The sequence below is a fragment of the Pseudophryne corroboree genome, chromosome 4, assembly GCF_028390025.1.
Source record: "Pseudophryne corroboree isolate aPseCor3 chromosome 4, aPseCor3.hap2, whole genome shotgun sequence".
NCBI classification, from domain to species: Eukaryota; Metazoa; Chordata; class Amphibia; order Anura; family Myobatrachidae; genus Pseudophryne; species Pseudophryne corroboree.
The window spans coordinates 375,519,805-375,543,543 of NC_086447.1; the positions used below are offsets into that span (position 1 = coordinate 375,519,805).

Consider the following 23,739-nt stretch of genomic DNA (forward strand, 5'->3'; position numbering starts at 1 on the left):
ATCACGTAATTCCCTAAATAAGCCATCCATTCCGGTGTCGACTCCCTAGAGAGTGACATCACCATTACAGGCAATTGCTCCGCCTCCTCACCAACATCGTCCTCCTACATGTCGACACACACGTACCGACACACAGCACACACACAGGGAATGCTCTGATAGAGGACAGGACCCACTAGCCCTTTGGAGAGACAGAGGGAGAGTTTGCCAGCACACACCAAAAACGCTATAATTTTATATAGGGACAACCTTATATAAGTGTTTCTCCCTAATAGCATCTTTATATAGATATTTATATCGCCAATTAGTGCCCCCCCTCTCTGTTTAAACCCTGTTTCTGTAGTGCAGTGCAGGGGAGAGCCTGGGAGCCTTCTCTCCAGCCTTTCTGTGAGAGAAAATGGCGCTGTGTGCTGAGGAGATAGGCCCCGCCCCTTTTCTGGCGGGCTCGTCTCCCGCTATTTAGAGAAATCAGGCAGGGGTTAAATATCTCCATATAGCCTCTGGGGGCTATATGTGAGGTATTTTTAGCCTTTATATAGGTTACATTTGCCTCCCAGGGCGCCCCCCTCCCAGCGCCCTGCACCCTCAGTGACTGCCGTGTGAAGTGTGCTGAGAGGAAAATGGCGCACAGCTGCAGTGCTGTGCGCTACCTTTAGAAGACTGCAGGAGTCTTCAGCCGCCGATTCTGGACCTCTTCTGACTTCAGCATCTGTAAGGGGGCCGGCGGCGCGGCTCCGGTGACCATCCAGGCTGTACCTGTGATCGTCCCTCTGGAGCTTGATGTCCAGTAGCCAAGAAAACAATCCATCCTGCACGCAGGTGAGTTGACTCCTTCTCCCCTCAGTCCCTCGCTGCAGTGATCCTGTTGCCAGCAGGAATCACTGTAAAATAAAAAACCTAGCTAAACTTTTTCTAAGCAGCTCTTTAGGAGAGCCACCTAGATTGTACCCTTCTCGGCCGGGCACAAAAATCTAACTGGCTTGGAGGAGGGTCATAGGGGGAGGAGCCAGTGCACACCACCTGATCGGAAAGCTTTACTTTTGTGCCCTGTCTCCTGCGGAGCCGCTATTCCCCATGGTCCTTTCAGGAACCCCAGCATCCACTAGGACGATAGAGAAATATTAATGAAAACTTAAGGCTGCTTTCACAGCAGCCCTGTGACCATGCGGCTTCCTGCCGCACCAAGCAAAAAACTGATCTGACTGAGTCAGTGGGCGGGACTATATAGTGGAGGCCCCAATGCATCCTGGGAGGCCAGAAAGCTCGTGACCGTGTTGGTGCCATTTTCGCTGTCGCTCGACAATATCCCAATGTTATCCTGTGGATATTCCTGTGGACCCAGCCAGAGAAATAAACTTTTGCCATACTGATGAATGAGCCCTTGCCAGAAGCTGTGGACCATTTGCAATTGAGTGAGACATAAGTGGTCTTTCTTTCTGAATTTTTAATCTAGTACTGCTAGAGAGATGTGACGCCTCTCCCTTTTATTGAATGTATAATAATTTTCTTAATTTCTTTATCCAACTGCAGAACTGCTTAATCGTCCCTTTATTGAAATTACAGCTGGCACCAGTATATCTCTTTATCACTTTTCAGTCATATCTGCTCTCCAGCACTGGGGGCTGCAAGCAGAATCGTCAGCGGCGGCTGCCGCTCTTGCCCCGAAAGTAACAATTATTTAATTTTTTTTCGGGTGCCACCTGCTGGCTGGTAGCATAAATAACAATTGAAATCTTCTCATAATAATTTCTTAATGTAGCAATAAATTATAGGTAAAGGCTGTCCAGACTGGTGCCTCCACGGTTCTGCAAATTGGAAAATATTTGGAGGACATTACTTAGTGCATAGTATGGTGTAGTCATCCCATTTTAGAAATGTATAATCATTATTTCTGATTCCTCCATCAGAAACTCCTATTACACTTACATGGGGTATTCAATTAAGTGCCATTTTATTGACCACTAATTCAGTCGTGGGCATTTTTCGCCCGTTTTTTAATCCATTTTTGCCCATGCCGTTTAACTTTTTTTTTTGTCGAATAGGCATGGACGAAGATTGCGCCAAAAATGCCTGCAAATTTGCCAAAACACTTGCATCAGTGGCGAATTTGCCTACACATGTGGTTTTCGCCAGTGCCGGATTTTCGGCACGGGCATTGAACAGGTCGAGTGTAAATTAGACCTAAAAACAGGCGAGACACGAATTGTATACTCCCCATAAGTATATTACAACTTTTATATCACATGCCCCATGAAATAAGGCGATTTATGATCACATGCAGTTTCTCTGTGCTGATTATATAAGACATATATTATGTAGCAACTGGCGAGCTGTGTATTGTTTTGTCTCGTGTGGTCAATGCTAGCAGCTGCCTGACAGCCTCATTGACACTACCAGCCGCCTGCCCAGCACTGAGTTGCCAGCCTTCTCGAGTATCACCAGCAACATGGTTATCGAACATCGTTGAAAGTAAACCTGTGAATGATGGTTTTATACCATCGAGGTGAACCATCGACAGTACAATCGATTGTTAACCTACCGATGGTAATCCGAAACTCAGACTGAGCCTGTGACTGTGAGAAACGGTCTCCCTGGTAACCGCCACGAACTGCATAGGAAGGGGAAGTGACGTTTCAGGAACCGGAAGTGTAGTTGAAACAGCGTGCAAGGAGAAGCTGCATTGCATTTTCCTTCATCTTTCTATAAGTATGTAATCGCTATGTATGTCCTGGCCAGATGCGTGCGTGTTTCTTATCACAGAACATATATGTGTGTTAATGATTGCATGCCTGTGGGGGTATTGTTGCACTTCGCAAACCCCCATGTGCCTCATTATATAGGTGGCTAAAATTCTTAAGACAGCATGGCAAATGATACATACTTTTCCTAATATGTTTGGCTGATTGGCTTTATCCTGTACCCCTGCCTTTATCTTGTTTTGTTTTTTATGCAAATACTGCACAGTCTTCAGACTGCCCACCTAGTGCTTCCTGCTGCTGGTTAGTTGCCAGTGCCATACACAGTTTATTTTAAGATTAAAGTTTTTTTTCATCACCTAACTAGAAAGGTGGAACATATTAAACGCAATACATGTGGTGACCAGCATGTGTATTTAAAGCTTGTTGCAGAAAGTGCTCATTAAACAGACTTTTGTCAAAAACACGTGAAAGTTATCTACTGCTGTACCTTAATTTCCATTGACATGGAAGTATGGGGGCTGTTAAATTTGTACATGTGCTAAATTCTGAAAAACTTAGTTTTCTGGATCGTGAGGTAACGTAATCTTTTCAAAAAGTGTTAGGTGCTGTAGCCTATTGGACCAAAATATTGTAAATGCTTCTGAAGTCTCTGGTAGCATTAGCTATCACTTCCTGCCTCTGCAAGAGTTTTTCTTGTTGTAATTCAGTCACCTGTTCATTTTTTATTGCCACAATGTGTGATGACAAATTGATGCACTTGCACAAAAGAGCCTTCATATGCAGAAAAGTATAATTTTATGGATGGTGTAATGCTTAGTATTACTGTCTCACAGCACTGAGGTCATGGGTTAGATTCTCAGCATTGCCCTAACTGTGTGGAGTTTGTATTTTCTCCCCTTGCTTGCATGGGTTTCCTCCGGGGTACTCACGGTTTCCTCCCACAATTCAAAAATATACTGGTAGGTAGTGGTTTCCAACAAATTTAACCCTAGTGTGTAAGTGTATGTACATGGGCAGACTAGATGGGCCAAGTGGTTCTTATCTGCCGTCAAATTCTATGTTTACTGCACTCATTTCTGCTGCGGGGTACACTGGGCTCCACAGGGAATGACATTGGGGTGTAGAGTAGGATCTTGATCCGAGGCACCAACAGGCTCAGAGCTTTGACTGTTCCCAGAATGCCTAGCGCTACCTCCTCTATAGCCCCGCCTCCGTGCACAGGAGCTAAGTTTTGTAGTTGGTGCCTTGCAGTAAACAGGCACTTAACAGGGGGGCTGCTCCAGTAGCCCTAAAAGAAGCTTTTTAAGAAAATTGAAGACTTCAAGGGCTGCAGCAGAGACACTGACAGTGTTAGATGTCAGTGAGACATCTCCTGCTGCAGCTCCATCACCTCCCCCAGCGGCGCTGTACACTCCCGCTCCCTGGTTGCCGGGTACCTACAGCGGAGGCTCCGGTTTTCTTCTGAAGTTAGTCACGCACACGGCCGCTGTTCTCCCGCATCGCATGGCTGCACTACAGGGAGGAGGTAAGGGGTCCCCACAACGGGACCCGCTGTAAATCGCGATCCCACGCGGCCGGTGGGAGGCGGGCTGTGGACACTGTGGCAGTACGGGGACCCCACTAGACCACCAGGGCATGGGCACAGGTCAGTTTTCTCTCAAAAACTGTTTTCTTAAGCCCCCAGTACCCGGTGGTGAAGTCCAGCAGGGGGATAAGGCTTTGACCTGTAGCCCCTCCCCCAGACCCGGGGCGCCATTTAGAGTAAATGTTCCCGCCCTGGAGCTGCATCTCTCTCTCTCTCTCCCTCACTCCCTGTCAGTGTTTGGGCGCCATTACACAGAGCAGGACTGTCTGGGCAAATCCTCCTCTGTAAAGCCGCCTGCCTGTCAGCGCTGTGCATTTTACAGAACACTTAAGTATTCTACATGTCTGCTGACAGTGGGTCTGGGACTCCAGGTCGACACACCTTAGGTCGACGCCAATTGGTCAACACACCGTAGGTCGACATGAACAAAAGGTCGACATGGACAAAGGTCGACATGAGTTTTTTATGTTTTTTTGGTATCGTTTTCTTTGTAGAGTGAACGGGAACCCCAATTAGTGCACCGCGTCCCCTCGCATGGCTCGCTTCGCTCACCATGCTTTGGGCATGGTGCCTTTGCTTCGCTCGGCACAGATTACCGTTCCCATCGTAGTCCACGTGGATCGTTAAGTATGAAAAGGTTCCAAAAAAGAAAAAAATTGTGAAAAACTCATGTCGACCTTTTTCCATGTCGACCTTTTGTCCATGGCGACCTAAGGCGTGTCAACCTTTTTGTTGTCGACCTGGAGTCCGGATACCGCTGACAGTGTTAGTTAAGAAAAAGTGCATTTAGTCAGAGTTATTTAGTACAAGTACCCGGGTTCAGTATGGTATGCCGGTGGTCGGGCTCCCGGCGACCAGCATACCGGCGCCGGGAGGCCGACCGCCGGCTTACCGACAGTGTGGCGAGCGCAAATGAGCCCCTTGCGGGCTCGCTGCGCTCGCCACGCTACGGGCACGGTGGCGCGCTACGCACACTATTTTATTCTCCCTCCAGGGGGGTCCTGGACCCCCATGATGGAGAATGTGTCGGTATGCCGGCTGTCGGGATTCCGGCACCGGTATACTGTGCGCAGGGATCCCGTCAGTCGGCATACTGAAGACCACCCCAAGTACCCTGTGATATACATCCAGTCTTTACTGTGCATTGTTATATCTAATTCAGTGTATAGCTATACATAGTACTACTCTGTGTTGCTAGTCCAGTGCAGTTTTATTGCATGTCATAATTTCTGCATTGTACAATGTGACTGTGTGTGTGTGTGTATAGCTGCTGTGTGAACTCCATTTCGTGTCTCTTACTCAGATTGCTATCCCTATATTCTATAACCTGAGGGGGCTAAGTGTGTCAGGTTTACCATAATATAGGCAGTTCACAGGATATACTTTTGTATTTTTCTCTGTGATTTTTAGTCACAATATACCTCTTGAATTCCCTGTTTGTGCTGATACACTGCACAGGGGGATCTTGTCCGGTATTGTGCTGCTGATATTGTACTGTGTTGCCTTGCATTGAGCTTTTGATTATGTCAGCTACAAAGGGCAACTGAGCTGGGGCTGATCCCACACTGCCTGGTGTTGACACTGCAGACACATTTGAGGAAAACATAGCAGCTGAGGGTTCAGGTTCTGGGGGTTCCTTGCCCCCCAGTGGGACTGTAGCAACAGGGGTGCAAAATGACCCACCTTGGCCTACCTTCTCCACGCTATTGAATACGCTGGTAACTAGAATAACGCCCCCCTATGGGACCTCCTGTGCCGGTACAACCGCTTATGGTCCCCTCGGTTAATCCGCCATGGGCAGATCAACTGTCCAATCAGTTACAGCAATTGAACCAATCACTGACTACTCAAAAGTCTAACCCTCGCCCACCTAAGACCAAGGGGTCCTCTAAGCGGGCAATTACTTCCTCACAATCCACCCATATCCCAGACACCTCATCTGATGAGGATGGCGCTTATACGGACCCCACAAATTCTGATCCTGATGCTTCTGATGGGGAAGTTGTTTCGCAGGTGAATGTTCCTGACTTGCTAGAGGCTATCAGGCTCATTCTTGAGGTTGATGATGAACAGCAGCCTGTCACTGCCCCTAAGAAACCGGCCAGGTTTAAACTTCAGAAGGTGGTTAAACAAGTTTTCTCTTACGTCCTACAGCAGGCATTCCCAACCGCAGTCCTCAAGGCACACCAACAGTGCAGGTTTTAGTGATATCCAGGCTTCAGCACAGATGGTTAAATCAAAATAACTGAGGTACTAATTAAGTCACCTGTGTTCAAGCAGGGATATCACTAAAACAAGGACTGTTAGTGTGCCTTGAGGACCGTGGTTGGGAAACACTGTCCTAGAGGATGCTGGGGACTCCGTAAGGACCATAGGGTATAGACGGGCTCTGCAGGAGACATGGGCACTCTAAGACTTTAGATGGGTGTGAAGTGGCTCCTCCCTCTATGCCCCTCCTCCAGACCTCAGTTAGATCCTGTGCCCAGAGGATACTGGATGCACTACAGGGGAGCTCTACTGATTTTCTCTGAAAATACTTTTGTTAGGTTTTTTATTTTCAGGGAGCACTGCTGGTAACAGGCTCCCTGCTTCGTGGGACTGTGGGGAGAGAAGCAGACCTACTTTACAGATAGGCTCTGCTTCTTAGGCTACTGGACACCATTAGCTCCAGAGGGTCGGAACACAGGTGTCGTCCTCGCTGTTCGTCCTGGAGCCGCGCCGCCGTCCTCCTCACAGAGCCGGAAGATAGAAGCCGGGTAAGTATATGAAGAAAAGAAGACAACATAGGCGGCAGAAGACTTCAGTTCTTCAGAGAGGTACCACGCAGAGGTCGCGCTGCGCGCCGTTGCTCCCACACACACACAGGCACAGAAAGGGTGCAGGGCGCAGGGGGGGCGCCCTGGGCAGCAATAATTACCTCAAATAACACTGGCACCATTGTTAGATACTGCGGAGGCAGTATATTATAAAAACCCCGCCAGTATAAAAAAGATGAGCGGGACCGAAGCCCGCCGTCGAGGGGGCGGGGCTTGATCCTCCAGCACTAACCAGCGCAATTTTTCTCCACAGCATGCTGCAGAGACGCTGCTCCCGGACTCTCCCCTGCTGAACCAAGTAACGGGCCAAAAAACGAGGGGAGGGGGGCACATTTATTTGACGCAAATCATATATATAAAAAAAGCGCTATATAGACTGGGACTGTGTTTTCAGTGTCTAGTGGTGCTGGGTGTGTGCTGGCATACTTTCTCTCTGTCTCTCCAAAGGGCCTTATTGGGGGGCTGTTCCCATATTCATATATCCCAGTGTGTGTGGGGGTGTCAGTACGTGTGTGTCGACATGTCTGAAGCGGAAGGCTCGTCTAGGGAGGATGCAGAGCAGATGGTGGTGGTGTCTCCGTCGGCAAAGCCGACACCTGATTGGTTGGACATTTGGAATGTGTTAAATGCTAATGTGACTTTATTACATAAGAGATTGGACAAAGCAGAGTCCAAGGACAAAGCAGGGAGTCAATCCATGGCTTTGACTGTGTCACAAGACCCTTCAGGGTCCTATAAACGTCCCTTTTCCCAGGTAGCAGTCACAGATACCGACACGGATTCTGACTCCAGTGTCGACTATGATGATGCGAGGTTACACCCAAGAGTGGCCAAGAGTATTCAATATATGATTATTGCATTAAAAGATGTTTTGCATATCACAGAGGACCCTTCGGTCCCTGACACGAGGGTCTGCATTTTTAAGGAAAAGAAACCTGAAATAACGTTTCCCCCATCTCATGAGCTGAACGCTTTATTTGAAAAGGCTTGGGAAACTCCAGACAAGAGACTGCAGGTTCCCAAGAGAATTATTATGGCATATCGTTTCCCCTCGAAGGACAGGTTATGGTGGGAATCCTCGCCCACGGTGGACAAGGCCTTAACGCGCTTATCCAAAAAGGTGGCGCTACCGTCCCCGGATACGGAGGCCCTAAAGGATCCTGCGGATCGCAGGCAGGAAACTGTCTTAAAATCAATTTACGCGCATACGGGAGCCCTACTCAGGCCTGCAGTAGCGTCGGCATGGGTTAGTAGCGCAATTGCAACTTGGGTAGTTAACTTGTCATCGGACATTGACACCTTAGATAAGGATAGTATTTTGTTGACCTTGGGTCACATTAAGGACGCAGCGTTATATATGAGAGAGGCTGCGCGAGATATCGGGCTGTTGGGTTCACGAGCCAATGCCATGGCAGTTTCTGCTAGATGGTCCCTGTGGACCCGTCAATGGTTGGGTAATGCTGATTCAAAGAGACTTATGGAGGCTTTGCCTTACAAAGGTGAAGTTTTATTTGGGGAGGGCCTCGCGGACCTGGTTTCCACAGCTACCGCGGGTAAGTCTTCTTTTTTGCCTTATGTTCCCCCACAGCAAAAGAAAACACCTCAATACCAGATGCAGTCCTTTCGGTCGCATAAGTTCAAAAAGGGTCGGGGCTCTTCCTTCCTCGCTAGAGGTAGAGGGAAAAGAACACCAGCTACAGCCAGTTCCCAGGAACAAAAATCCTTCCCGGCCTCTACAAAATCCACTGCATGACGCTGGGACTCCGCTGGAGGAGTCCGCACCGGTGGGGGCACGTCTTCGTCTCTTCAGCCTGGTCTGGGTTCAGTCGGATTTGGATCCTTGGGTGATCGACATTGTATCCCAAGGCTACAAACTGGAGTTCGAAGATGTGCCTCCACACGATTTTTCAAATCGGCCTTGCCAGCTTCTCCGCCAGAGAGGGAAATAGTTTCAGCTGCCATACAAAAGCTGTGTCAACAGCAGGTGATTATCAAGGTTCCCCTAGGACAATAGGGAAAAGGGTTTTATTCAACCCTATTTGTGGTCCCGAAGCCGGATGGCTCGGTCAGACCTATCCTGAATCTAAAATCCCTAAACCTATATTTGAAAAGGTTCAAATTCAAGATGGAATCTCTCCGGGCAGTGATCTCCAGCCTCGAAGGGGGAGATTTTATGGTGTCACTAGACATAAAGAATGCTTACCTTCATGTCCCCACATATCCTCCTCATCAGGCGTACCTGAGTTTCGCTGTACAGGATTGTCATTACCAGTTTCAGACATTGCTGTTTGTGCTTTCCACGGCCCCAAGAATTTTCACCAAGGTGATGGCGGAAATGATGGTGCTCCTGCGCAGGCAGGGGGGTCACAATTATCCCATACTTGGACGATCTCCTGATAAAGGCAGGATCGAGAGATCAGTTACTAAAGAGCGTGTCTCTCTCCCTGAGAGTGCTACAACAACACGGCTGGATTCTAAATCTGCCGAAGTCGCAGTTGGTTCCGACGACTCGGCTGTCATTTTTGGGCATGGTTCTGGACACAGAAAAAAAAAGAGGGTTTTTCTCCCAATGGAAAAAGCCCAGGAACTCCAGAGCATGGTCAAGGACCTGCTGAAACCAAAAAGAGTGTCAGTTCATCAATGCACTCGAGTATTGGGAAAAATGGTGGCGGCCTACGAAGCCATTTCGTTCGGCAGGTTCCATGCAAGAACTTTTCAGTGGGACCTTCTGGACAAATGGTCAGTGTCCCATCTACAGATACATCAGAGGATAAGCCTGTCCCCCCAAGGCCAGGGTCTCTCTCCTGTGGTGGCTCCAGAGTGCTCACCTTCTAGAGGGTCGCAGGTTCGGCATTCAAGATTGGGTACTTGTGACCACGGACGCGAGCCTCGGAGGGTGGGGAGCTGTCACACAAGGAAGAAATTTTCAGGGAATATGGTCAAGCCAGGAGGCTTGTCTACACATCAATGTGCTAGAATTAAGGGCCATATACAACGGCCTGCAACAGGTGTAGGGTCTTCTTCGCAACCTACCCGTTCTGATCCAATCAGACAACGTCACAGCCATGGCGCATGTAACCCGCTAAGGTGGGACAAGGAGCAGGGCAGCAATGGCAGAAGCCACCAGGATTCTTTGCTGGGCGGAAAATCATGTAAGCCCTCTGTCAGCTGTCTTCATTCCGGGTGTAGACAACTGGGAAGCAGACTTTCTCAGCAGACACGATCTCCATCCAGGAGAGTGGGGACTTCATCAAGAGGTCTTTGCAGAAATAACAAGTCGTTGGGGACTTCCTCAAGTAGACATGATGACGTCACGCCTCAACAAAAAGCTTCGGACGTATTGTACCAGGTCGAGGGATCCTCAGGCAGTGGCGGTGGACGCATTAGTGACACCGTGGGTGCTTCAGTCGGTCTATGTGTTCCCTCCACTTCCACTCATCTCAAAAATATTGAGAATCATAAGACGAACAAGAGTGCAGACAATACTCATTGTTCCAGATTGGCCTCGCAGGGCCTGGTATTCAGATCTTCAGGAAATGATTGCGGAAGATCCGTGGCTTCTTCCTCACAGGGAGGACTTGTTGCAGCAGGGGCCCTGTGTGTTCCAAGACTTACCGCGGTTACGTTTGACGGCATGGCGGTTGAACACCAAATCCTAGCTAGGAAAGGTATTCCGGGGGAAGTCATCCCTACTCTAATCAAAACTAGGAAGGAGGTAATGGCGAAGCATTATCACCGTATCTGGAGGAAATATATCTCTTGGTGTGAGGCCAAGCATGCTCCTACGGAGAATTTTCAGCTGGGGCGTTTTCTCCACTTTCTACAGACAGGAGTGGATATGGGGGGTAATTCCAAGTTGATCGCAGCAGGAATTTAGTTAGCAATTGGGCAAAACCATGTGCACTGCAGGGGAGGCAGATTTAACATGTGCAGAGAGAGTTAGATTTGGGTGGGTTATTTTATTTCTGTGCAGGGTAAATACTAGCTGCTTTATTTTTACACTGCAAATTAGATTGCAGATTGAACACACCCCACCCAAATCTAACTCTCTCTGCACATGTTAAATCAGCCTCCCCTGCAGTGCACATGGTTTTGCCCAATTGCTAACTAAATTCCTGCTGCGATCAACTTGGAATTACCCCCATGGGCCTTAAGTTAGGCTCCATTAAGGTGCAGATTTCAGCCTTATCTATATTCTTTCAGAAGGAAGTGGCTTCTCTCCCAGAAGTCCAGACTTTTGTAAAGGGAGTGCTGCACTTCCAACCTCCCTTTTGTGCCCCCAGTGGCACCGTGGCACCTTAACGTGGTGTTACGGTTCCTTAAATCACACTGGTTTGAACCTCTTCAAACGGTGGAGTTGCAATTTCTCACTTGGAAAGTGGTCATGTTGTTGGCCTTGGCATCTGCGAGGCGGGTGTCTGTATTGGCGACTTTGTCTCACAAGAGCCCCTATCTGATTTTCCATGTTGATCGAGCGGAGTTGAGAACGTGTCCTCAATTTCTACCTAAGGTGGTTACGTCGTTCCATATGAACCAACCTATTGTGGTGCCTGTGGCTACGGGTGACTTGGAGGATTCCGAGTCCCTTGATGTAATCAGGGCCTTAAAAATGTATGCAGCCAGGACGGCTCGAGTTAGGAAAACAGAGGCACTGTTTGTCCTGTATGCGGCCAACAAGGTTGGCGCTCCTGCTTCTAAGCAGACTATTGCTCGCTGGATCTGTAACACGATTCAGCATGCTCATTCTACGGTGGGATTGCCGTTACCAAATTCGGTAAAGGCCCATTCCACTAGGAAGGTGGGCTCTTCTTGGGCGGCTGCCCGAGGCATCTCGGCATTACAGCTGTGCCGAGCAGCTACTTGGTCGGGTTCAAACACTTTTGCAAAATTCTACAAGTTTGATATCCTGGCTGATGAGGACCTCATGTTTGCTCAATCGGTGCTGCAGAGTCATCCGCACTCTCCCGCCCGGTTTGGAGCTTTAGTATAATCCCCATGGTCCTTACGGAGTCCCCAGCATCCACTAGGACGTAAGAGAAAATAAGATTTTAAAACTTTTTCTCCTAGTCCGTAGAGGATGCTGGGCGCCCGTCCCAGTGCGGACATTTTTCTGCAAGGCTTGTATATAGTTGTTGCTTACATAAGGGTTATGTTACAGTTGTGATCAGTCTCTGGCTGATGCTGTTTTATTCATACTGTTAACTGGTTTTGGTATATTCCATGTTGTACGGTGTGTATGGTGTGGGCTGGTTTGCATCTCGCCTTAGATTAACAAAAATCCTTTCCTCTTACTGTCAGTCTCCTCTGGGCACAGTTCATTAACTGAGGTCTGGAGGAGGGGCATAGAGGGAGGAGCCAGTTCACACCCATCTAAAGTCTTAGAGTGCCCATGTCTCCTGCGGAGCCTGTCTATACCCCATGGTCTCTATGGAGTCCCCAGCATCCTCTACGGACTAGGAGAAAAAGATTTACCGGTAGGTTTAAAATCTTATTTTACCTCACTCTGACATACGTCGGGTGTTCTGGGAAAATCCAGGAGAGAAGTTCACGCCTCACAAGAAGATGCTGACTCGCTACGGAGCTTAAAATTGGACTCTCCACCACCAGTGGATTCGCAAGTGGCGCGGCTGGTAATTTCCTCTGCTCTGCCTATATCTGCTGTCACGTCTGTGAGAGAGCCGACGGACAAGCATGTGGAGGGTTGTTTGAAGGCAATCTACACCCTAAATGGTGCGGTGCATAGGCCCACTATTGCAGCAACATGGGCTCAGGAGCTGGAGTCGGAGTTGCCTTCCAATGCTCCTGATCATGCTAGACAGTGCCCATCATATATTGTTACAGCGTCTCATTACATTAAAGAGGCTGCTTCTGATGCCGGTATTCTGGCGGCCAAGGCTTTTACTACATCCATTTTGGCTCGCCGAATTCTCTGGTTAAGGTCCTGGTTTGTGGACATGGACTCTAAGAAAACTATGGAGGTACTCCTCTTCAAAGGAGACATTCTTTTCGGAGAAAACCTGGACAAGATAGTGGCTGACTTAGCGTCTGCTAAAAAAGCATGTCTTTCTAGTACTGCTCCTTCGGTGCCGAAGGCTAAAAGTACTTCCTTTCGCTCCTTTCGTCCTTCAGGAAAAGCAAAAGGTCAGGCGTACCCAAAGCAGGTTCGCACTTCCAAACCCAATAAGCCCAAACCCAAACGGGCCTGGGCTGCCCATCAGCCTGCTTCCAAGACTGACAAGCCTGCCGCATGATGGGGTGGGCCTCCCTCTGTGGGATCCCAGGGTGGGGGGCTGACTTCTAGGGTTTACCCAGGAATGGTTGAAGACCACTTCCAATGCATGGGTACGGGAAGTCATCACTTGAGGTTACGCCATATCCTTCAAGAATCGTCCCCCTCATCAATTTTGCCTGACAGACATCCCTTCGAATCAGGTGAAGGCAAAGACTCTTCATTTGGTGGTACAGTCCCTCCTGGACACAGGAGTGGTAGTACAGGTGCCACTGGCTCAGAAAGGCAAGGGGTTCTATTCACCGCTGTTCCTAGTCCCGAAATCAAATGGGTCTTCCCGGCCCATTCTCAATTTCAAGTCCCTGAACAAGTTTGTGAAGGTCTCCAAGTTTCGCATGGAAACTCTTTGCTGTATTGTTCTAGCCTTGGAGCCTGGGGACTATATGGTCTCACTGGACATACAGGATGCATACCTGCATATTCCCATTGCAGTGTCGCATCAGCAGTACCTGAGGTTTGCGGTTGGCAACCTCCATTACCAGTTTCAGGCATTACCTTTTGGTTTGACCACGGCTCCGCGAGTCTTCACCAAAGTAATGACGGTAATGACGGCTGTACTCCGCCATCAAGGTGTCAGGATCCTACCGTACATGGATAACTTGCCGATCCTGGCAGATTCCCCTGCATCATATAGATTTGACTATCCGGTTCCTGCAAGCTCACGGGTGGCTCATCAACTGGAAGAAATCCTCCCTGGTCCCTGCTCAGAGCATGGTGCACCTGGGAGCATTGTTGGACACTCACAACCAGCGGTTGTTCTTGTCTCAGGAGAAAGTCCTGACGCTTCAGGACAGGATTCAATGCTTCCTATATCGTCCGCACGTTTCAATACATTCGGCAATGCAAGTGCTAGGTCTCATGGTGTCGGCTTTTGACATGGTGGAGTATGCTCAATTCCATTCCCACCAGAGGCTGATTCTTGCCAAGTGGGACCTCACCGGATCAGGTCTCATATGATTTCATTATCTCCGGAGGTCCGCCTGTCACTAAGCTGGTGGCGTCGGGACCAATAATTGAGCAGGGTTCGTCCCTTCTGGCTCTCCAACTGGGTCCTTCTGCCGACGGATGCCAGTCTGAGGGGTTGGGGCGTGGTGTTGGATCAACACTCCCTACCAAGGAGGAGTCTCTCCTCCTGATAAACATTCTGGAATTGCGGGCATTGAACTTGACCCAGCATCTAATACAGAACAGACCTGTTCAAGTACAGTCAGACAATGCCATCAAGGCGGCACTCGAAGCCGCATGGCAATGAGGGAAGTATCACGGATTCTTCAGTGTGCGGAATGCCATCTACCAGCCATATCGGCAGTGTTCATTCCGGGGGTTCTAAACTGGGAAGCGGACTTCTCAGCCGTCAGGACGTACACGCCGGAGAGTGGATCCTCCATCCAGAAGTTTTTCAACTCGTGGACAAGTGGGCCCTTCCAGATGTGGACCTAATGGCATCTCAACACAATCACAAGGTTCCGGTCTTCGGAGCAAGGACAAGGGATCCTCAAGCAGCGTTCGTGGACGCACTGGCAGTTCCATGGAACTTTCGGCTGCCATACGTGTTCCCTCCAGTGTCACTCCTGCCCAAATAAGGAAGTTCAAACAAGAAGAGGAATCCTACTTCTGATCGCTCCAGCGAGGCCCAGACGGCATTGGTTCTAAGACCTTCAGGGTCTCTCGATAGTGTCCCCTTCTACTTCCGCAGCGCCCAGATCTCCTCTTTCAGGGTCCCTGTGTATATCAGGATTTAGCTCGATTGGCTTTGACGGCGTGGCTCTTGAAGCTTCCGTCTTAAGGGCCAAAGGATTTTCTGAGGCGGTCATTCAAACCATGTTGAAGGGCCGGAAACCGGCTTCTGCCCGGATTTATCATAGGGTCTTCAATTCTTACTTTGCTTGGTGCGCATCTTGCAATCATGACGCTTACAAGTTTAGTACGGCCAAACTTTTGGCCTTTCTACAACAAGGCCTGGACTTGGGCCTTCGTCTGGCCTCCATCAAGGTTCATATTTCTGCCTTGTCGGTTTGGTTTCAGAGAAAAATTGTGACATTGCCTGATGTGCATACCTTCACTCAGGGTGTGTTGCGGATTCAACCTCCTTACGGTCCCGCCTGTGGCCCCTTGGGACTTGTCGGTGGTTCTGGAGGCATCACAAGGGTCTCCGTTTGAGCCTCTTGAATCTGCTGACCTTAAGCGGCTTACCCTTAAGGTAGTGTTTCTGCCAGCTATTGCTTCCACTAGACGGGTGTCAGATTTGGGTGCCTTGTCTTGTAGGTCTGCCTATCTGATTTCGCCTTCGTCCTAGAGGATGCTGGGGACTCCAAAAGGACCATGGGGTATAGACGGGATCCGCAGGAGACATGGGCACTTTAAGACTTTAAATGGGTGTGAACTGGCTCCTTCCTCTATGCCCCTCCTCCAGACCTCAGTTAGATTGTGTGCCCAGAGAGACTGGACACACACTAGGGGAGCTCTACAGAGTTTCTCTAGAAAAGACTTTCTGTTAGGTTTATTGTTTTCAGGGAGCACTGCTGGCAACAGGCTTCGTGGGACTGAGGGGAGAGAAGCAGACCTACTTCTGTGAGTTAAAGGTTCTGCTTCTTAGGCTACTGGACAGCATTAGCTCCAGAGGGTCTGATCACTTGGTATAGCCTAGCTGCTCGTTCCCAGAGCCGCGCCGCCCCCCCCCCTCACAGAGCCAGAAGAGCGAAGCCGGGTGAGTAACCGAAACAAAGACTTCAGTGAAGGCGGCAGAAAACATCAGTCTTGGAGGTACCGCACAGCGGTTGCGCTGCGCGCCATTGCTCCCGCTCACAAACAGCACTACACGGGTGCAGGGCGCAGGGGGGGCGTCCTGGGCAGCAATAAAACCTCTTTTTGGAATATGGCAAAGAGGTATACAGTGCCCAGGCACTGTACACAGACCCCCGCCAGTTTAAAAATAAGCGGGACTCAAGCGCACCATTTAGGGGGCGGGGCTTCGTCCTTCCAGCTCTTCTCAGCGCCATCTACTCTCTCTGTTCACAGCAAGCTGCAGAGACGCTGGTCCTGGCCCTTCACTTCTGTCACAAGTAACAGGGTGCAAAAACAGGGGAGAGCACAGCATATTTGATGAATGAATATATATATATATATATATATATATATATATATATATATATATATACACAAGAATGGTATCAAGTTGCGCTCGGGATATGAAAAAGCAGCACCTCTAGAAGAATCCCTCGTCAGCAAGGATTCACAAATGATAAATACATACAGAATCTGAGGGCGCTAGTGACTTATTGCAGACAATCAATATAGTTTAAAATTTATTCTTAAAATACAATGTATGTCTCTACTTCATCTTTTCAAATAACATTGTTATCATACAGGATGGATACAACATCAACAGATTTCGATATACACCAATCAAGTTTTGGCTCAATTACAGTACCCAATTCAAATATATACCAATCCGGTTTTAATCAGATGTAGAACCCAACGCGTTTCGTCCCTTAGGACTTCTTCAGGGGTATTAGATCTGAATAAACAGAAAAAGTACAATGACTTAAAATCACAATACATAAATAAATAGAACCATCCAGACCCATTGGTTAGATACAAAAAATTAAACATAATTTTGAATAAATTAATATAATTTCCTTTACATTAGTACCCATATATAGTGAATATAATAACATAATTCAGACTATAATACAGTAGCCATTTTATTAGTGCCAGTAAATAGTGGAGATAGAGTAGGTGTCGTGAAATAAGTGATGAATAAATGTACATACCAACATAAGTCTGAAACTAATAACTCCAGACGGTATCCATAATAGTTTTGATTTCACATTTATAGTCTGAATTATGTTATTATATTCACTATATATGGGTACTAATGTAAAGGAAATTATATTAATTTATTCAAAATTATGTTTAATTTTTTGTATCTAACCAATGGGTCTGGATGGTTCTATTTATTTATGTATTGTGATTTTAAGTCATTGTACTTTTTCTGTTTATTCAGATCTAATACCCCTGAAGAAGTCCTAAGGGACGAAACGCGTTGGGTTCTACATCTGATTAAAACCTGATTGGTATATATTTGAATTGGGTACTGTAATTGAGCCAAAACTTGATTGGTGTATATCGAAATCTGTTGATGTTGTATCCATCCTGTATGATAACAATGTTATTTGAAAAGATGAAGTAGAGACATACATTGTATTTCAAGAATAAATTTTAAACTATATTGATTGTCTGCAATAAGTCACTAGCGCCCTCAGATTCTGTTTGTATATATATATATATATATATATATATAAAAGCGCTGCAAGGTCTGGGTCATTGTATATTCCTTCAGACCGGGTGAGGCGCTGGGTGTGAGCTGGCAAACTCCCTCTCTGTCTGTCTTTCTGAAGGCCTTACTGTGGGTCTGTTCCCTATAGCCCAGTGTGATAGTGGGTGTCGGTACACGTGTGTCGACATGTCTGAGGCTGAATGCTCTTCCCAAGAGAATTTAGGAGTGATTTTGTCGGCGGCGCCGACTGCTGATTGGGTAGATATGTGGAGTGTCTTAAATGCAAGTGTGGCTTCGTTGCATGAGATATTAGACAAATCTGAGTCTCAGAACCAAACATGGAGACAATCCATGGAAGATGTTTTGTCACAAACTCAGACCCCTTCAGGGTCACAAAAACGTTTGTTTACCCAGATAGCAGACACAGATACCAACACGGATTCGGACTCCAGTGTCGACTATGGTGATGCCAGGTTGAATCCTAAACTGGCTAAGAGCATTCAGTACATGATTGTGGCAATAAAAGAAGTGTTACATATCACGGAAGACCCTGCTGTTCTTGAGACAAGGGTCTGTATGTTTAAAGGAAAGAAACCTCCGGTAACATTTCCTCCCTCTCATGAACTGAATACTCTTTTTGAAAAGGCTTGGGAAATTCCTGACAAAAAGTTGCTGATTCCCAAGAGAATTATTATAGCATATCCGTTTCCCTCTGAGGATAGTAAAAAGTGGGAGTCGACCCCCAATGTGGACAAGGCTCTAGTGCGGCTGTCCAAGAAGGTGGCGCTTTCGTCCCCTGACACGGCGGCCCTAAAGGATCCTGCGGATCGTAAGCAGGAAACTACCTTGAAATCTATTTATGTCACTACGGGTACACTGCTCAGACCTGCAGTGGCATCAGCATGGGTGAGTAGTGCTATTGAAAAGTGGGCAGATAACTTATTATCTGACTTGGACACCCTGGATAGGGATAGCGTTCTTTTGACGCTGGGTCATATCAGGGACGCTGCAGTCTATCTAAGGGAGGCTGCGAGAGATATTGGCCTCTTGGGATCTTGGCAATCTCGGCTAGGAGAGCATTACGGACTCATGGACCCATTATGGAATGGTGATGCTGACTCTAAGAGGGCTATGGAGGCACTGCCGTATAAGGGCAGTGTTTTGTTTGGTGAGGGGCTCGCGGACCTGGTATCTACAGCTACCACGTGTAAGTCATCTTTTCTACCTTTTGTCCCTCTACAGCAAATGAAAACGCCTCCGTATCAGAGGCAGTCCTTTCGGTCTAGTAAATTCAAAAAAGGACGAGGGTCCTCCTTCCTTGCTGCTAGAGGTAAGGGAAGGGGGAAAGTCCTCCCCTGGCTTCTGCCAAGTCCACCGCATGACGCTGGGGCTCCGCTGCGGGAGTCCGCACCGGTGGGGGCACGTCTTCAGCTCTTCAGTCGGGTCTGGGCTCACTCAGGCCTGGATCCTTGGGTGCTGGAAATTGTGGCCCAAGGATACAAACTGGAGTTTCAAGATGTGCCCCTCCCCCCCCCCCCCCCCCTCCCCCACCACCGATTTTTCAAATCGACCTTGCCAGCTTCTCTTCCGGAAAGAGAAGTTGTGTGCGCTGCAATACAAAAGCTGTGTCAACAGCAAGTCATTGTCACGGTACCCCCGTAACATCGGGGAGAAGGGTTTTATTCAAGCCTGTTCGTGTTCCCGAAGCCGGATGGCTCGGTCAGACCGATTCTGAACTTAAAATCGCTCAATCTATATTTGAAAAGATTCAAATTCAAAATGGAATCTCTCTGAGCAGTGATTTCCAGTCTGGAAGGGGGGGATTTTATGGGGTCAGTCGACATAAAGGATGCTTACCTACATGTCCCCATATATCCTCCTCATCAGGCTTACCTGAGGTTTGCTATTCAGGATTGTCATTACCATTTTCAGACGTTGTCGTTTGGTCTTTCCACGGCCCCGAAGATTTTCACCAAAGTAATGGCGGAAATGATGGTGCTCATGTGCGTACTTGGACGATCTCCTGATAAAGGAGAGGTCAAAGGAGCAGTTACTAAAAAATCGTTGCGCTGTCCCTGACAGTTCTGCAGCAACATGGTTGGCTCCTAAATTTGCCAAAGTCACAGTTGATTCCAACAACATGGCTGTCGTTCTTGGGCATGATTCTGGACACGGAACTACAGAGAATTTTTCTCCCAATGGAAAAAGCTCTGGAAATACAGAACATGGTCAAGGGGATTCTGAAAACGGCAAGGGTGTCGATTCATCAATGCACTCGGGTGCTGGGGAAGATGGTGGCGGCCTACGAGGCCATCCTGTTTGGTAGGTTCCATGCCAGGGTTTTTCAGTGGGACCTGTTGGACAAGTGGTCCGGGTCTCACCTACACATGCACCGGAAGATAAGCCTCTCTCTCAGGGCCAGGATTTCCCTCCTGTGGTGGCTCCAAAGTTCTCACCTTCTACAGCAGTGTTTCTCTGACGTCCTAAGTGGATGCTGGGACTCCGTAAGGACTATGGGGAATAGCGGCTCCGCAGGAGACTGGGCACAACTATAAAGAAAGCTTTAGGTCTAACTGGTGTGCACTGGCTCCTCCCACTATGACCCTCCTCCAGACTTCAGTTAGAATCCTGTGCCCGGCTGAGCTGGATGCACACTAGGGGCTCTCCTGAGCTCCTAGAAAGTATATTTAGGTTTTTTATTTTACAGTGAGATCTGCTGGCAACAGACTCACTGCAGCGAGGGACTAAGGGGAGAAGAAGCGAACCTACCTAACAGATGGTAGTTTGGGCTTCTTAGGCTACTGGACACCATTAGCTCCAGAGGGATCGACCGCAGGACCCGACCTTGGTGTTCGTTTCCAGAGCCGCGCCACCGTCCCCCTTACAGAGCCAGAAGCATGAAGAGGTCCGGAAAATCGGCGGCAGAAGACTTCGGTCTTCACCAAGGTAGCGCACAGCACTGCAGCTGTGCGCCATTGCTCCTCATGTACACCTCACACTCCGGTCACTGATGGGTGCTGGGGGGGGGGGGGGGGGGGGGGGGGCGGGGGCGGCGCCCTGAGGGCAATATATGACACCTTGGCTGGCAAATCTACATCATATATAATCCTAGAGGCTATATAGATGTATAATTACCCCTGCCAGTATTCCAGAAAAAGCGGGAGAAAGTCAGCCGAAAAAGGGGCGGGGCCATCTCCCTCAGCACACTGGCGCCATTTTTTTTCCCTCACAGCTCCGCTGGAAGGAAGCTCCCTGGCTCTCCCCTGCAGTCTGAACACTACAGAAGGGTAAAAAAGAGAGGGGGGGCACTAAATTTAGGCGCAGTATAGATATATATATATATATATATATATGATATATTAAAAAAAAGCAGCTATAAGGGAAAACACTTATTTATAGTAGGATCCCTGTGTTATATAGCGCTCTGGTGTGTGCTGGCATACTCTCTCTCTGTCTCCCCAAAGGGCTTTGTGGGGTCCTGTCCTCTGTCAGAGCATTCCCTGTGTGTTTGCGGTGTGTCGGTACGGCTGTGTCGACATGTTTGATGAGGATGCATATGTGGAGGCGGAGCAGATGCCTGTAAATGTGATGTCACCCCCTGCGGGGTCGACACCTGAGTGGATGGTGCTGTGGAAGGAATTACGCGACAGTGTCGACTCCTTGCATAAAAGGTTTGACGACATACCTAACGTGGGACAGCCGGCTTCTCAGCCTGTGCCTGCCCAGGCGTCTCAAAAGCCATCAGGGGTTCTAAAACGCCCGCTACCTCAGATGGCAGACACAGATGTCGACACGGATACTGACTCCAGTGTCGACGACGACGAGACTAATGTAACTTCCAGTAGGGCCACACGTTACATGATTGAGGCAATGAAAAATGTGTTGCACATTTCTGATGTTACCCCCGGTACCACAAAAAAGGGTATTATGCTTGGAGAGAAAAAACTACCAGTAGCTTTTCCTCCATCTGAGGAGTTAAATGAAGTGTGTGAAGAAGCGTGGGCTTCCCCTGATAAAAAGATGGTAATTTCTAAGAGGTTACTAATGGCGTACCCTTTCCCGCCAGAGGATAGGTCACGCTGGGAAACATCCCCTAGGGTGGATAAAGCGCTCACACGCTTGTCAAAGAAGGTGGCACTACCGTCTCCGGATACGGCCGCCCTGAAGGAATCTGCTGATAGAAAGCAGGAGGCTATCCTGAAATCTATATATACACACACAGGTGTTATACTGAGACCGGCTATTGCTTCAGCCTGGATGTGCAGTGCTGCTGCTGCGTGGTCAGATTCCCTGTCAGAAAATATAGATACCCTAGATAGGGACACTATATTGCTAACCGTAGAGCATGTAAAAGACGCACTTTTATACATGAGGGATGCACAGAGGGATATTTGCCGGCTGGCATCCAAAATTAGTGCAATGTCCATTTCTGCCAGGAGAGGGTTATGGACTCGGCAGTGGACAGGAGATGCAGATTCCAAAAGACACATGGAAGTTCTGCCTTATAAGGGTGAGGAGTTGTTCGGGGATGGTCTCTCGGACCTCGTTTCCACAGCAACAGCTGGGAAGTCTACATTTTTACCCCATGTTCCCTCACAACCAAAGAAAGCACCGTATTATCAGGTACAGTCCTTTCGGCCCCATGGGGGCAAGCGGGTTAAAGGCGCGTCCTTTCTGCCCAGAGGCAGAGGTAGAGGAAAGAAGCTGCAGCATACAGCCAGTTCCCAGGAGCAAAAGTCCTCCCCTGCTTCCTCTAAGTCCACAGCATGACGCTGGGGCTCCACAGGCAAAGCCAGGTACGGTGGGGGCCCGTCTCAAATTTTTCAGCAATCAGTGGGCTTGCTCACGGGTGGATCCCTGGATCTTTCAGATAGTATCTCAAGGGTACAAGCTGGAATTTGAGACGTCTCCTCCCCGCCGTTTCCTCAAATCTGCCTTGCCAACCGCTCCCTCAGGCAGGGAGGCAGTGTTACAGGCAATTCACAAGCTGTATTCACAACAGGTGATAGTAAAGGTACCCCTACTTCAACAAGGAAGGGGTTACTATTCCACAATGTTTGTGGTACCGAAACCGGACGGTTCGGTGAGACCCATTTTAAATTTGAAATCCTTGAACACATATATAAAAAAATTCAAGTTCAAGATGGAATCGATCAGGGCGGTTATTGCAAGCCTGGACGAGGGGGATTACATGGTATCACTGGACATCAAGGATGCTTACCTGCATGTCCCCATTTACCATCCTCACCAGGAGTACCTCAGATTTGTGGTACAGGATTGTCATTACCAATTCCAGACGTTGCCGTTCGGTCTATCCACGTCTCCGAGGGTCTTTACCAAGGTAATGGCCGAAATGTTGATACTCCTTCGAAAGAAGGGAGTTTTAATTATCCCGTACTTGGACGATCTCCTGATAAAGGCGAGGTCCAGAGAGCAGTTGTTGGTCGGGGTAGCACTATCCCGGGAAGTGCTACAACAGCACGGCTGGATTCTAAACATCCCAAAGTCACAGCTGGTCCCTACGACACGTCTACTGTTCCTGGGGATGGTTCTGGACACAGAACAGAAAAAAGTGTTTCTCCCGGAGGAGAAGGCCAAGGAGCTGTCATCTCTAGTCAGAGGCCTCCTAAAACCAAAACAGGTGTCGGTGCATCACTGCACGCGGATCCTGGGAAAAATGGTAGCTTCTTACGAAGCGATTCCATTCGGCAGGTTTCATGCAAGAACTTTTCAGTGGGACCTGTTGGACAAGTGGTCCGGATCGCATCTTCAGATGCATCGTCTGATAACCCTGTCTCCAAGGACAAGGGTGTCTCTGCTGTGGTGGCTGCAGAGTGCTCATCTTCAAGAGGGCCGCAGATTCGGCATACAGGACTGGGTCCTGGTGACCACGGATGCCAGCCTTCGAGGCTGGGGGGCAGTCACACAGGGAAGAAACTTCCAAGGACTATGGTCAAGTCAGGAGACTTCCCTGCACATAAATATTCTGGAACTAAGGGCCATTTACAATGCCCTAAGTCAGGCAAAACCCCTGCTTCAAAACCAGCCGGTACTGATCCAGTCAGACAACA

General features: G+C 48.5%; 1 protein-coding gene across 2 annotated transcripts in view; it reads left to right on the top strand.

Moving 5' to 3' along the window:
- Nucleotides 1-2,551: 2,551 nt before the first annotated feature.
- Nucleotides 2,552-23,739, top strand: part of POLR2H (RNA polymerase II, I and III subunit H) — a 31,708-nt gene continuing 10,520 nt past the window's right edge. The window contains exon 1 of one of the 2 annotated variants that reach the window (XM_063916646.1): nt 2,552-2,706. The gene's annotated coding sequence lies outside the window, so the exon portion shown is untranslated. Of the gene's footprint in view, nt 2,707-4,037; nt 4,225-23,739 lie in introns of those variants that run through there. The other variant, XM_063916648.1, reaches the window with a different exon arrangement.